Source organism: Mesoplodon bidens (genome assembly GCF_964165515.1).
Source record: "Mesoplodon bidens genome assembly, chromosome: 14".
NCBI classification, from domain to species: Eukaryota; Metazoa; Chordata; class Mammalia; order Artiodactyla; family Ziphiidae; genus Mesoplodon; species Mesoplodon bidens.
In genome coordinates this window covers 2,014,022-2,027,536 of record NC_138170.1, presented here as the reverse complement: position 1 = coordinate 2,027,536, position 13,515 = coordinate 2,014,022, and the positions used below count along the sequence as shown (strand labels likewise).

General features: G+C 44.8%; 1 protein-coding gene and 1 long non-coding RNA gene across 11 annotated transcripts in view; one reads left to right on the top strand and one right to left on the bottom strand.

The window, feature by feature from the left end:
- Positions 1–1,634: 1,634 nt before the first annotated feature.
- LOC308627881 lies at positions 1,635–13,422 on the bottom strand. 2 transcript variants are annotated; one of them, XR_014017458.1, is made up of 3 exons: positions 12,774–13,422; positions 6,609–6,678; positions 1,635–1,879 (listed from the first exon to the last, which is right to left on the bottom strand). It is a non-coding gene; the product is annotated as an uncharacterized lncRNA (long non-coding RNA). The 2 variants fall into 2 exon arrangements; XR_014017459.1 differs by having other exon boundaries at positions 12,788–13,422.
- Positions 10,899–13,515, top strand: part of EVA1A (eva-1 homolog A, regulator of programmed cell death) — a 63,535-nt gene continuing 60,918 nt past the window's right edge. For all 9 annotated transcript variants that reach the window (XM_081254330.1, XM_081254339.1, XM_081254336.1 and 6 more), the window contains exon 1: positions 10,899–11,167. The gene's annotated coding sequence lies outside the window, so the exon portion shown is untranslated. The remainder of the gene's footprint in view (positions 11,168–13,515) is intronic.

Below are 13,515 nucleotides of genomic sequence, written 5' to 3'. Positions count from 1 at the left end.
TTTGTGGATGTGGAAGGCTGAGTGTACCTGTTACTTGACACTTTCCAGATCTGAATACTCATTTTGTATGTAGTTTCCCACTGAGTCGGATTTATACGTCTTGGCTTTCAGCGTTGATCAGTGCTTAGTAAGTATTTTCTGATTTGAATGCTATATTGTGGGGAAGAGTGATGGAAGGGAATTGGTATTTATTGAACACTTAGAGCCAACCACATTGCTAAGTTTACATATATCATTTCATATATTTTTGATGACCATTCTATAAGTATAATTATTCCCATCTTACAAGGAAACCAAGTACTTAATTTTCTTTATTTTACAACCAGTAAGTAGAAAAACCAGAACTGAATGCAGATCTATTTGAGACCAAGGCCCTTATCTTTCACTGGTATCATCCTGCCTACAACTCCCTTGAAATGAAGCTGTCTCAGTGCTTTGTGACCGACTGGAGGGGTGGGATAGGGAGGGTGGGAGGCAGGGATACGCAAGAGGGAAGGGATATGGGAACAGATGTATATATATAACTGATTCACTTTGTTATAAAGCAGAAACTAATAAAAAGATAAAAATAAAAGAAAAAGAAGAAAAAATGAAGCTGTCTGGGAAAAAAAAGGGGAAAACTATGTAACTAGGGACTGTGGTTTCTAGAGTATTTGAATCATAAACTCCCATGGTGAGGGTATGCTCTAGTCAGCTTATTTGCATGCAGATATTTACTACTGCCTAGGACTAAAGCTAAACATTAACCCACTTGAGATCTGCTTTTTCTTTTTGTTTTTCAAACTCCCATGACTCTCAGTGACCTTGGTCATAGACCCTTTCCATTATTATTCCCTTTTAAACAGCTTCTCGGTATCATGACAGCATGTTTGGAAACACAGTGGCATATTTGTGGTGATTAAACTTCACTAAAATGTCTGGATCCTAGGCTTCCATAGGCCTCTTGGCTCCAGCATTGCCTGGGAGCCCCTATTTATGTCTCCATTTGAGGAATCTCAAGAGAGGGTTTGTGGCTCCTTCTCTTCAGCCTCAGAGGGGAGAAAAATTTCTGGGTCAGCAGTTCCAGAGAGCTTCAAGGGGATCAAAGAGAGAAAAGCAAACACTGAGGGAAAATGTGCTATTTATTCTTAGAACAAAGTTACATTGGCAGCTTTCTCCTCTCCAGTAATACTTGTTTTCCTGAAAGGATTATACATGTGTTTGCTTCCTTCCATAGGATTTAACCACCACTCAGCTTATGACCTGCAACTTCTATCTCCCATCCCCTCTCAACTATGCTTTCAGTTTTCTCACTGGCTGGGCAAAATTTAAAGAGATTAAAATCAACCATGAGAGAAAGTGGGTTAATACAGCTGTTACAAATGCCCATGTCAGCAATCCAAGTCAGCAGCTTAAATTAACTCAGCCATGTGAGTGGTGTCCCTGTGCCATAGATGGGGGGATCCAGAGATTTTAGGCCTCCATCTCCAGGGGAGGAATGAAGAGACTTAGGCTAAGTGAGGAGGCCTGCTAAGGGGAGGTGACTTTCTTTGGGAGAGCAAAGAAAGACATTCATGTTTTTCTCGTGGATATTTCTGCTTTTAATTATTTGAACAAATTCGTCGAGTGTTATGTGGCATGATAATTTATTGGGAAACTTTTTCATGTCTTCTCCTCTTTGTTATCAGTGTTCTTCTCTCTTCTGCCTCAAGAAGGTAGGAAGACCCTTGTCTTTGGGGGCTTTTTTGTTGCTGGTTGAAAACTTTCTAGTAGAAGAAGAAGCCCTTTTTCTGGGTTTTGTTTTGGTCACCTATGCTGATTGAGGGGAATTGCGCTGGGGCTGGAGTAGGAGCTTTGGGTATCTGAGGGTACACATCCTGACTGGAGGCTAAGGAAGCCCCTGTAAAGGAAAGAAAGAACAAGATTACAGAGGGTGTTCATCAAGTACGAATGCCTGGACCCTGCTTTCCCACAGCACTCACAGCAAGGGCTGCGGAACGGCAGGAGGGGAAGGGGGTGGAGTAGAAACAACCAAACATTAGAGGCTGTGGCCTTGAGAACCCCTGTGAAAAAAACCTCAGGTCCCAGGCCTCAGAAGTACCTGTCTCCTTGTTCCATGCAGGCTTGGAAAATAAGCCCGGATGTGGTAATCAGTATAGAGAGAAGAGGCCCCTCTTTGCATGTTCTGTATGGTACAAGTCACCAGGGACCTACCCCTGACCCTGGGAAGTACCCAGTAATGACTGAGATTAAATTTCCCTATGGAGGGAATAAAGAGCTCAGGGAAAATTAAATTCAATTTAGAGACATAAGAGAAGTGTGATAGTTCTTGCATCCTAATTAAGTAGTAGCACCTACTAGGTGATAGGCACTGTGCAAACTCCGGAGACAAAGAGATGAACGAGCACCTGGTGCCCTCACGGGTGAGGAAACACATTGCAGAGTTCACAACAAAGACATGTCACAGATGCCAGGGACTCAGGAGGGAGCACTGCCTCTATTTGGAGGCCAGGAAGTCTTTCCAGAATTGCTCACCTTTATTCTGAGTCTTAAAAGATGAGCTGGAATTCCTCAGTGGAGGATGGGGGGTGGAGTTGAGAACATTCTGTACAAAGGTACAGAAGTGTGAAATAGCATGACATGTTTGGGAGACGGTTAAGAGGTTGATACAGTTGAAGCATGATAGATTGTTACAGAGTGGGTGGAGGCTGACCCTGAAGGGCTTTGAATCCCATGCTAAGAAGCCTAGACTTTATCCTGTAAGAGGTGGGCACCCCCCAAACGATGCTAGTAATGTGAATATGTGCATTTATTATGAATCAAAGCCAGTTAAGGAAGGTCACAAAGGAGGAATGACCACAAAGGTAGGAAGGAATCTAGGAGATGAGAAAGTGCAGAAGTGAAGGGAGAAGAGTTTGTGAAGAAGTAGCCAACAGTGGACAATACTGCAGAGAGGTACCAACACAAGCTCAGGGACAGCCACTGGATTTTGAAATTTGGAGGCTATTTTTGACTCCAGTGAGGGCAATTTCAGTGGTGTGTTGGGGGTCAGAAACCAGACTACAGTGAGTTGACAATTGAATGGAGGTTGAGAAAGTGACAATAAATATACCCATTTGTTTGAGAAATTTGGAAAAGAAATAAAGATACAGAAAAATACCTATAAATGGGTAATTTATGTATGTATTTCAAATGATGAGGAGGGCTTAAGCATCTTCAAGATTTAGGGGGAGGAGGCAATGGGAAGATCAGAAATGAGGGAAGAGAAATTAGAGCAAGGAAGGAAGTCTGGCAAGCAGAGGCTTGAAGCACAGAGAAGAACCTCCTGACTGACCAAACCTCCCATGTGCCCAAGGGGTTGGGGTCATACATCTGTGTGGAAACTGTTACTCTGCACATCTCAGTACAACTAAACTTTATGTTTCTGAGAAGTATAGTAAACCATTTAAACATAAATCAAATGGGTCATATTTTAAATGCATTAATCAAACTTGCTAATTTAAAGGATACCTAGTATGGACCTTCTGTTGAAACAAATGAATCAACTTTTCATTTATTATCTCTTCTTCTATTAGGACCATAATCTTAGACTCCTTGTTCACATCCAAAGTAGATCCCTCAACTCCATTAGCTGTGCCCAGACACAGGAGGCTGACTGCTTGCTGGATACCGGCATCAGTTTAAGAATGGAAATCACTCCAATTTGGGCACTGGGTAATGAACAGAGTGTCATCCATTTGGTTTGACTAGATCTAGCACACCTGTGCATAAGGACACCATGTTCCAGAACTTGCTACTATGAAATTTATGAATCAGAGAACTGATTAAATGAATGTACTGTAGGGTTTTAAGAAGTTCAGGGTTACCTCAACCATCTGCTCTGGTTAGTGCAGTCTTCAAAGAAATGTATAGTTTGGTATGTTTTGTCATCTGTCCTGTGTTTGCCTATTTATCTTTCAGACCAAATCACTCTACTAATTTCTCAAGCTCACACCTTTCACAGAGTTACAGGAGACAAGTCTTTGAGGAATTTGGAAGAGTTGTAGGCAGTCTCGTAAAGTAGTACTGAATAAAGCTCAGAGTTTAGTTCAGTTATGCTGTTAGATTGAGCTACTGTAACGCAAATTTTATACTTTATTTTGAGCTCTACTGTTTTTTATTCCTCTAAAAATGACTTTTAGTAGTTTGCTACATATGAAGTGTACTTTTTAATAGGTTGTGGGACTAAAATTACTTATAGCAGAATGTCTTAATTTTATAATGAGTCAATGGTATTTTCAATATAAAAAGTCATTTATATTATAGACAACTGTTTAGGGTCATATAAGTTGTGGATAGAGACATAACTTGCTTTTTATTAAAGCACAACTATTAGCAACTTTACTAGGCATGTTTCATGATTCCATTGTCTCATTTCTTATCATTAAAACCTCTCAGTTTTACAGCGACTTCCTGTTGGTTAGAAAGAGAGTGTTTTGTATGAATGATTTAGTAAAGTTTTACTCATGCTTACTTAACCTTGTTAACCAAGATGAAAAATGTAAAGGAGGTTTCAACAAAAGGATGAGAATCTCCCTATGGAAAATAGATGGAATAAAAGGAGCAAAATTTACACTCAGCTATGTTTATGGTTTAACTGGTGAATATGTTTTGATTCAAAACCTATCATTATTTCTGCCCTGCAAACCGGTTCATCTGTACCATATTTCTGGATTCCACATATATGTATTAATATATGATATTTGTTTTTCTCTTTCTGACTTACTTCACTCTAGGATTGACATATATACACTAATATATATAAAATAGATAACAAATGAGAACCTGCTGGATAGCACAGGGGGGTCTACTTCACTTTGCTGTACAGTAGAAACCAACACAACATCACAAAACAACTATATCTCAATTTTAAAAAAAACTATCACTAATCACAGGTAATGTTGTATTGGGCAGCAGAAACTGGCAAGAGAAATATTTTGATTTCTACTCTGTTGCCTCAAGCAAGGTAAAGTGGTTGAGAACCAAAAGGATTTAGATTTCTACTCTTCTGACTGGGCCCATGAAGAATTAATTCAATGAGAGATAAGCTTCCACTTCGCAATAGAATAAAGACATGCTTAGTTGATGCTTGTTCCTCATTATTTCATCCCTTTTGGACACATAACATTTTAAGAAAGGTGGGGGAGGTGATTAGAACACTGGGGGGCCAGTTGGGGGGTGGCGCTCAGCTGTGTGGCTCAAGTTCCCTGTGCTTTCTGGTTTTATTAAAAAAATTTTTTGACTAGTGTGTCCAGCACCCCCTTATATTCCTCTGTACAGGCAAAACTTCAATTTTTGAAAAGGAAGAGAAGACCTGGGAACGTTAATTTCATTATCTACCTCTGGAAACTAAGGAGAGCCTAACCGTCAATGCTGATTTATTTGGTGATTAAAGGCATCCATTAGACCTTGTAAAAAGTTGGTGAAAGGTCTGGCTGTAAATGTATGGTGCTTCATTCTTCAACCTTTGGTGTCTAGGAGGTGTTAGTAGCTAATACTATCATATGACTAGTGTCATTTCAGCAGGTAGTTGTGAAGTGAATGAATTTAAATGCCACCTGGTTAATGAAAGGAAGGAAGAAACAAAGAAAAAAAGAGAGAGATAAATTGTCCTGCTTCCCCTAATATTTTAAACAATATTTTCAGGCTCACTTTTGTTAAGATGAATAAATATGAAATGACTGTAAGATAGAACATTTAAAAAAAAACTCAGCCTCCTGATTTTCCTAAAGTGACATCATTAATGGTGACACATTGATGTCTCTGTCTGCACATCCATTAGCCTCTCATCAGGCCATGAGGCAATTTCATTTGTCTTTCATTATCTGGTTTACATGACTGCCTTGCTCTGACGCTCCTAGAGATCATTTACTACTTCTGGAATTCATAAGCGCTTGATGTTTGACTGCTTCTTGTAAATAGCAGTGCTATAAGAGAAAGGACAAGAATTCTGGTTTCAATCATTTGTACTTTCTTGGGACAGAACCAGATTTCCTACTCTTGACCATGCGATGATGACATTACCCGCTCAAGGCTGAGATAAATCCAGGGATTTTTGTTAGTTTGGTATTATCTTAGCATGCTTTGGTCAAGAGAGAGATTTTGATATTTTCCCTTTCCTGATGACTTTTGGAGATCATCCATTACGAAACTGGGCGTCTTACTTACTTTGCAAACTCCTTATCTGTTAGGACCTAGGCTTTGTCTCTGCATTTCCTACAGAAGTGGTTCTTAATCCTAACTGTGCATTTTAATTACCTGCAGAGGTTCAAAAAATGGGCTCCACACCTAGAGATTCTGATTCAATTGATCTGGTCTAGAGCCCAGCTTGTAATTTCAAAATATTCCCCAGGTTAGGATTGAGTGTAACGTGCAGCAAGGTCACCTACAGTGTCTGGGACAGTTCCTTGTGAAGGGCAGGTGGTCTCCAGGAAATGGCAGTTAAACTGAACTGCATTGATAAACAGGCTACACAGGGCCAGATGATTGGGGGTGAGGACATATCTGGACATAGTCCACTGCAGGCATTGTGTAGTACCTTAAGTGGCTCATAATTTTGGGGTAAAACCACAGGGGCCTGAAGGTCTTACCTTAGTTGAGTTGGTAGATCAGTTTTGTTTTGTTGTCCCCCTTTTGGGTGCTGTGCCTTAGTTTCCTCATCTGTAAAATGGAAATAACCAAAGTTTGAGGTCATATTTTTGTTTGAGGCAAAAACCAGTACCAGTAAAAATTCGCCACAATGAGCTTTGTGTAAAATCATCAAATTGCTGTCATGCAAACACAAATGGGAGTTTAGGAAGTGGAAGCAGCAGAAATGTGTCTGGGGTACTTGTCAAAGTTGATCGATAGGGCTCAGCAATGATGTGGACTTAGGGATTCTCCTACCAAATCCCAGCATCATGACATTAGTACTGTTGAAGAAATGCCCCTGAGGGTTAAAACTACCACTTTTCTTTTGTGTTAAATGAAGGGGCTCTGGGGACTAGACCTCTTCCATGAGTCAGAGGTCCTGCTGCTGGCCAGGACACCAGTATGCAGGATGGTGGAGCCCTGCTCTTACCACCAGCGCCTTGGGAGCCCTGCACACTCTGCAGGGAGACCCAAGCCTGCTGACACATCAGCAAGAATGCTTACACTGAGAGCTTAGTTCACAGCCCTGGGCCTGGACCCAGGCATGAAGTAGTTACTTCAGATCTTGGTTTCCTGGGATGAACACTCTTCCACTTCTAATTCCCCACCCTTGCCTATAACTGGAGTTGAGGCTGTTCCTGTGCACACAGACTCCCTCCTGCCTCTGTTCCTGCCTGGCTCATCCTGTGGATCTCAATCCCAGATTGTGTTCCTATCCACTTCAGCCTTAAGGCCAGCCAGCTGTCCCATAACCAGGGGAAACTTCACAAGATAGCCCCTGAGCATCTGCCATGGTCTAGCAGAGGGACTTAATACTCCTCCTGATATCTGATCTAAAGTCTGAAAGGCTATGTAATACTATGCTTTAGTTATATCCCCCTAGAGATGGAAAATAGAGGATTCCCTCTTTTATGACAGTTGTGCTATTAGTGAAGTACTGGCCCCTCTCATTTTGGGATAAATCTCCCCCATACATTTGGTTTCTTGTAACCGTCTATGGTTTAACTCTTGTCATCTCATCTCAGGCTATGGAGGACCAAAGCACACATAGTGTCTTAGTAAAAGGGCAATCAAGGACAACTTATTTTACAGGTGGGAAAATGGGTCACAGAGAGTTTTGATGATGTGTAACTGTAATAAGTGAATGGGACCTGAAATGAGGACTCTCCTTTCTATCAAAGTGGCAGGGTGGCGGCAAAACGGTGGCGGTAAATGCAGACAGTGGTGGTAGCAAAGTGTACCACTTGAGAAACTTGGATTGCAAGGACAAACAGATTTTCACTTCATGACATCTCAGTTTTCTCATTTATGAAAAATGAAAACAAGAGTACTTAACATGTCAGGATGCTGTGAGAGTTAAGAGAAATATATGTGAGAAGGACTGGTACCGGGTTTGGCTCTTATAAGTAAGTAAGGCAGTAAGTGCACACACATGCAACCATGAAGTGGGTAGCTTTGAAGAGTTCCTGTCCAAGGTTTAACCATAGTCCACAGGTCTCCTGAGATAGCTTCTGGGAGCACTGGTTTCTATAGGACCCTGGAACAGTCACTCCAAACCCCTTCCCTCAGGCTGATCTCTCTGGAGAATGACCCCAAAGACCCCCAAGAGGACTCTCTGGCCACTTATACCCAGTTGCAGAACCAGAGGCAGGGGCTGATCTAGATGGCAGCTCTCATCCTGTTATATCTGTGATTCCTGAAACCAGTTGGACAGCAGAGGTTCAACAGTATCTTCTTCATTATAATGAAATGAGGTTATCCTAAGCAGAGCATTTAGCCCAATGCCTGGTGTGTACTAGGCATTCAACAAATGTTAGTAGCTATTAATAGTAGTAGTTTTAAATCCAAAGCTAGGTTCATGGGTCAGAGTGCTTCCAAATTTCAGACTCCTTCCTCTAGATTAGGAAGCAAGTGAATAGGTTCTGGGTTAGGGCCAATCCATGGAAAGTCTATGCCACCGACTGTTATTTATTCATTCATGTATTTATTTATATACTTAGTACACATCTATTGAGCATCACTTATGTGTGTTGCCCTTGCTCAGCACACAGTTCTCTGATCTCTGGTGTTTATGCATGGCATTTGCACCAGGGTGGAACGAATACACCAGGAAAACCCACTTCTCAATATCACTTTTCCAGCTGCCTTCTGATAAAGCTAGAGAGTTAGGAGGAGCTCTGATCATGGCACCTTGTGGGTGAAATCGGGAGTTAGTCATGTGTGTATTTTACAGATAAGAAAACTGAGGCCTGAGAGGGGAGTACTTGCCCCAAGTTCAGACAGTACTTTTGTGGCCATCTGAGGCTAGAATCTGGTTCTGATTAGTTTAGGAAAAAAGAGCCCTTTCCAGCAGACCACTTGCCTCTGTATGAGAGAGAGATAACTAGTCTTTACATTTTCACTTACACATAGGTATTCTTTTTCTTTCTGAAGAGGTGCTTTTCAAGGTTAAATGAAATAGCATTTGGATAAGCCTAGAACAGTGGTTCTTAACTCTGATTGCATTAGATCATCTGAACATCATTTTGAGAATACTGATTTTGGAACCCTACCCCAGACCAATTAAATATGGATTTGTGGGACCAGGGGCCTCATATTGGTTTTTAAAGCTCTCCAGGTGTTTCTAAAGTATGGTCAGGGCTTCACAGTCTAATATCCAGTCATTCTAATACACAGTCAGTGGTCTAGAGATCAGTGCTTCCAAAACTCTAATGCACATTTGAATTATCTGGGCATCCTGTTAAAATTCAGATTCTGATTCAGTAGGTCAAGTGGGGCTGGAAAGTTCCTACTTCTAACAAGCTCCCAGTTCATGTTAATACTGCCAGTCCTGGGCTTCCCTGGTGGCGCAGTGGTTGAGAGTCCGCCTGCCGATGCAGGGGACACGGGTTCGTGCCCCGGTCCGGGAAGATCCCACATGCCGCAGAGTGGCTGGGCCCATGAGCCATGGCCGCTGAGCCTGCGCGTCTGGAGCCTGTGCTCCGCAATAGGAGGGGCCACAACAGTGAGAGGTCCGCGTACCGCAAAAAAAAAAAAAAAAAAAAAAATACTGCCAGTCCCCAGACCACACTTGGAATAGCATCTCCAGAAGGTGCTCTGGATTCTGGTCAGCCACTGGTCACTCACTAGGTACTCCAGCCAGAGGCCTGGAAATTACCTCTTTCCTTCATCCACTCATCTGCACCCTATGAGCTCTTGGTCACTATTTCTCGTCAACTCCACCCCAGAGTTCTCTGCAGCTCCTGTCCTTTCTTGGTAGACTGGTCAACACTCTCTTCCATGTTCACCCACCATCACTCCCCATCCCGGCTGTGTTCTCTGCTAGACCACCTCCTGATGGGGCTTTTGCCCATTCCTCCTTGGCTTTGTGCACGCCGTTTTTACTCTGTGGAAAGCTCTTCCCGTCCTTGACCTATCTCTTAAGAGACCGCAGAATCCCTGGACCTCTTCTCTGCCTGCACTAGTTACATATGACGATTGTCTAGGAACAACATGCCCTACTAGTTCTTTTCTAAGTTCCCAGAGCCCAGCTCAGCACCTATCAGGCTCTTAAATAAAGTAAGTGTTCAATTTAAGAAAGAAAACCCCAACTCTGAATGAGCAAGCCCAAAGACCTTAGCTGATCTCCTTCGGATCAAAATGAACATTCCTTCGAAATTACGTTTTAGGTTTTAAATTCTCCAGTTGGAGAAAAAAAAAGTCGATCAAGTTCAACAAAGTAAGTATTATTTCCTGTAGTTTAATGTGGGCTCAGGGACTTCCCGGCGGTCCAGTGGTTAAGACTCCGAGCTTCCATTGCAGGCGCACTGGTTTCCATCCCTCCCGGGAGGAACTAAGATACCGCATGCTCTGCAGCACGGCCAAAACAAAACAAAACAAAAACAAAACAAACAAACAAACAAAAAACCAAACAACCAAAAAAAGGGCTCAGAGCAGGTGATGGGAGAGGAAGGAGAGGGTGGATGCTGGAGGCAGCTTCGAGGTCTGCTTTCCAATCTGGGCTCGTCCCCGCAGGGGGAAAGGGAAGAGCCCCGGGACAGCCGACGGAGAAACTTCCATAGAAGTGCGCGGGTCAGGCTGGAGTTCCGGAGCTAGAACTAACTTGACGCGGAGGGAGGCGCCGCTTGCGGCAGCCATTGAAGTTTCGTGTCTTTCCAGAGCCCACATGGGCCACTGGCTTGGGGAGGGGGGAGGGGGGAGGGGGAGGGGGGAGGGAGGGCAGGTCCGGAGCGGAGTGGGTGGAGTGGAGGGGGAAGACCGAAGGAAATGAGACAACCTTTTCCTCCCACTGACTCGCGCTTCTCCAGCGGCTGCGGGGCTCACTACCGCTGCCCGTGAGCGCCCAGGCCGAGACCCAGCGTCCCGCGCCCGCCTCGGCGTGTCTCCCCGGGGATTTCTTTCCGAGGCGCCAGTGCCGGCCCAAACCCTGGCCACAGCTTTGTTGCGTCCTCCCCTTAGTGATCGGCTCCTGGTCCCCGAGCAAGGACCCCGGAAGTGCGCGTCGGTGGCTCTGGCGAAGGTAAGCGGCGCCGGTGAGAGCGTTAAGGGCGCAGGGGCGCCTGGCATCCCCAGCGGGCCCTGGTCTGCCCGGAGCACCCCTTCTTCGGAAACACCCAGAGCACCTCTGACCTGAAGCCTCTGCTTTGTTCCTGACCCCCTGCCAGGTGCCGTAGCCTGGGTCCCCCAGGGAGCTCTGCTTCCCGGCGCTTGTTTCACCCTCTCTCTTCCTCTTACTTTCCTGTTGTTTCCCCCGCCCCCTCCCCCTCCCCCTCCCCCTCCCCCTCCCCCCTGGCTGCTTCTTCTGGACCCAACGACTCTCTGCTCCTCGCTAATGCAGCCTGGCTTCCGAGAGGGAGCCCTTCCCTAATCTCAGCGCCTCTCTCCTCCTGCGCCCCTGGGACCAGGGGCTGAGCGTGCGGGCCCGCGACAGTGACTGGCTTTGACCCCGGGCCTGCCGGAGGCGGATCTGTCCGAAATTTCCATGGGTCTCATCGATCCCATTTACCCTTCGAGGCACTCAGCTGGCCGCGAGCTTTTGACGACCCCCAGGACCCCGAAATCAAAGCGGATTGGGGAGTGACAAGGTCGTTGGCGCCCCTTCAGTCCTCAGGGGGACGCTCTGCTCGTGGAGAGGGGCGCGGTCAGCTTCCTGCAGCCCTGACTGGGCTTCCCAAGGATTGGGGTGTGCGGGTGGGTAGGAGCGCTGGATATGGGACTCGCGTGGAGGTGATGAGGCTGGCTTGGAAGCATAGGCGAGGCAGGCACTTGGTGCTAGCTGCCACTTTGCTCTTATTAACTGCCCGAGTGTTCACATCAAGGCTCTGAGTAGGGACTCCTATCCCTATTTTACAAAGGGGCAAAATGAGACGCACAGACGTTAAATAATGCTACCGGGGCCACATACCTGGGAAGGGGCGCAGCCAGGATTTGTGAATCAGCTGGTTTGTACCGCACAACCCACACCCAGCCCTACAGAGAGTTCCTCTATGCAGTCTGAGCAGAATCCCAACACCTACCGCTGGGTCATACCATGAGGAACCAGGCTTTTTCCATTTTGAGCAAATACATCTTGGTTCTATTCAAATCCAAATGATTTATTTAGTACCTACTATCCTCACAATCCAGTGACAAGCACTGAAGTTTCACCTTGGAACCTTACTCTTTCATCCTCTACCCATCATCCAGTCTGTCAGCAAACATGTAATTCTTCCCCAGAAGGCTGCCTTGAGTCTCTCTCCCCAAAAGGCTACTAGGCTTGTTGGCTAACCCAAACTCTGGAGTGGGACCTCCAGCATTTGAATCCTGTATGTGGCCTTTCTGTAGTTTTCTGTGGCTGGATTTCCTCATCTGTAAAGTAGGGATGCGAGAAGTGGCTCTCAACTGGGGTTTTGATTTTGCCTCCCAAATGACATCTGGCAATGTCTGGAAACATTTTTGACTGTTAACTTGTAAGTGTTGCCCCCACCCCCCAACAGGAGGGATGGGAATCTGCACATGTGAACATGTTTTACAAGCACCAGAGGTAGATCCTGTGCATATTAAAAGTTTGAGAATCACTGTCTTACAGAATAAAATCGAACCACAGACATTGGCCTACATGCCTGTTCACACTGGCCTCAACTTACCTTCCCAGCCTCACCTTATGGCACGTCCTGTATTCACTTTCCATTCCACCCAACTCACTATTCTTCTGAGATTCTCGGTGTTGACTTTTCGGAATGTGCTTCTTCCTCCGTGGCTGACAAATTGCTCATTATTCTTTGAGATTAGATCTCAAGTCCCCTGGTGAAGCATTATTCGGTTCCTGCAGATGGTTCGGTTCTGACCCTCCCTGCTACCCTAGCACCAGCCATCCTCCCCCATTTTTCCTTTCAGTGTATCTCTTACAGTGTTTACTGTTCTGTAGAGGGATCTCTTGTTCATCCCCTGACTTGTTTCTTTGTACCTGGACCTAGCACAGTGCTGTCCCCATGCTGGTGGTTAAGCTTTGCGGACTTTGGAGTCAGGCTGCCTGCATTCAAATCCTAGTTCTGCCACTGAACTCTGTGACCTTGAGCACATTGACTCAGCCTCTCAAAGCCTTATTAACAAAATAGGAAGAAAGAGTCTGCCTTCTCTGCAGAGAAGTGTGATTAACTAGTAGGATAATGATTCTTCATCTTAGTACTGAGTGGCTACTCTGTGCCAGGACATGGCTCAACTTTAGCATTTTATATTTTTAGTCATTTAACTTTTATGAGGACCTTATTAAGTTAGTACTGGTATTACCCTATCTTCCAGGCAAAGAAATGGAGGCACAGAGAGGCTAAGCAGTTTGCCCAAAGTCACACAGCTAATGAGTGGTAAGCCAGTATTCACACAGACATC